Genomic DNA, 2,325 nt, shown 5'->3' with positions numbered 1-2,325 from the left:
TCGGGTGAAATTTAACCAAAAATCACCGTGAAAGTGGTCTTGGAGAAAAGCACAATCTTCCTGTTCCAGAAATGTATCCAAAGTCATGTTTACAGAAAGAAATATCATGTTTTCTCAGGTTCCTGGAGCTTTCTTCCTAGAAAACTCGAATGTGTGGAGGATTTGACTCCAGGTGGTACCAATTAGCGGTTGCCAGCAGAAAACAAACACGGGCCTGCTAAAGTGCATTCAAAACCTTAAAGTCCATAGAGAATATCCAGAAAACACAAACACACACAGAGGCTGTAGCAAGATCTGGGATTGAGATAGCTACAAATCAATAGATAGTTTTGTTTTCTTCCAGGAGTATCTGGACAAATTGTTGTGGATTTCGGGTGAAATTTAACCAAAAATCACCGTGAAAGTGGTTTTGGAGAAAAGCACAATCTTCCTGTTCAGCAAATGTATCCAAGGTCATGTTTACAGAAAGAAATATCATGTTTTCTCAGGTTTCTGAAGCTTTCTTCCTAGAAAACTCGAATGTGTGGAGTATTTGACTACAGATGGAACCAGTTAGCGGTTGCCAGCAGAAAACAAAAAGGGTCCTGCTAAAATGCATTCAAAACCTTAAAGTCCATAGAGAATATCCAGAAAACACAAACACACACAGAGGCTGTAGCAAGATCTGGGATTGAGATAGCTACAAATCACCAGATAGTTTTGTTTTCATCCAGGAGTATCTGAACAAATTGTTGTGGATTTTGGGTGAAATTTAACCAAAAATCACCGTGAAAGTGGTTTTGGAGAAAAGCACAATCTTCCTGTTCGGCAAATGTATCCAAGGTCATGTTTACAGAAAGAAATATCATGTTTTCTCAGGTTTCTGAAGCTTTCTTCCTAGAAAACTCGAATGTGTGGAGGATTTGACTCCAGGTGGAACCAGTTAGCGGTTGCCAGCAGAAAACAAAAAGGGTCCTGCTAAAATGCATTCAAAACCTTAAAGTCCATAGAGAATATCCAGAAAACACAAACACACACAGAGGCTGTAGCAAGATCTGGGATTGAGATAGCTACAAATCACCAGATAGTTTTGTTTTCTTCCAGGAGTATCTGGACAAATTGTTGTAGTTTTGAAGTGAACTTTAACCAAAAAATCACCGTGAAAGTGGTTTTGGAGAAAAGCACAAACTTTCTATTCAGCAAATGAATCCAAGGTCATATTTACAGAAAGAAATATCATGTTTTCTCAGGTTTCTGGAGCTTTATTCCTAGAAAACTCGAATGTGTGGAAGATTTGACTCCAGGTGGTACCAATTAGCGTTTGCCAGCAGAAAACAAACACGGGCCTGCTAAAATGCATTCAAAACCTTAAAGTCCATAGAGAATATCCAGAAAACACAAACACACACAGAGGCTGTAGCAAGATCTGGGATTGAGATAGCTACAAATCACCAGATAGTTTTGTTTTCATCCAGGAGTATCTGGACAAATTGTTGTGGATTTCGGGTGAAATTTAACCAAAAATCACCGTGAAAGTGGTTTTGGAGAAAAGCACAATCTTCCTGTTCGGCAAATGTATCCAATGTCATGTTTACAGAAAGAAGTATCATGTTTTCTCAGGTTTCTGAAGCTTTCTTCCTAGAAAACTCGAATGTGTGGAGGATTTGACTCCAGGTGGAACCAGTTAGCGGTTGCCAGCAGAAAACAAAAAGGGTCCTACTAAAATGCATTCAAAACCTTAAAGTCCATAGAGAATATCCAGAAAACACAAACACACACAGAGGCTGTAGCAAGATCTGGGATTGAGATAGCTACAAATCACCAGATAGTTTTGTTTTCATCCAGGAGTATCTGGACAAATTGTTGTGGATTTCGGGTGAAATTTAACCAAAAATCACCGTGAAAGTAGTCTTGGAGAAAAGCACAATCTTCCTGTTCCAGAAATGTATCCAAAGTCATGTTTACAGCAAGAAATATCATGTTTTCTCAGGTTCCTGGAGCTTTCTTCCTAGAAAACTCGAATGTGTGGAGGATTTGACTCCAGGTGGTACCAATTAGCGTTTGCCAGCAGAAAACAAACACGGGCCTGCTAAAGTGCATTCAAAACCTTAAAGTCCATAGAGAATATCCAGAAAACACAAACACACACAGAGGCTGTAGCAAGATCTGGGATTGAGATAGCTACAAATCACCAGATAGTTTTGTTTTCTTCCAGGAGTATCTGGACAAATTGTTGTGGATTTCGGGTGAAATTTAACCAAAAATCACCGTGAAAGTGGTTTTGGAGAAAAGCACAATCTTCCTGTTCGGCAAATGTATCCAAGGTCATGTTTACAGAAAGAAATA

The sequence above is a fragment of the Oryctolagus cuniculus genome, unplaced genomic scaffold, assembly GCF_964237555.1.
Source record: "Oryctolagus cuniculus unplaced genomic scaffold, mOryCun1.1 SCAFFOLD_38, whole genome shotgun sequence".
Classification (NCBI taxonomy): domain Eukaryota; kingdom Metazoa; phylum Chordata; class Mammalia; order Lagomorpha; family Leporidae; genus Oryctolagus; species Oryctolagus cuniculus.
Note: the sequence above shows the minus strand (reverse complement) of the source record.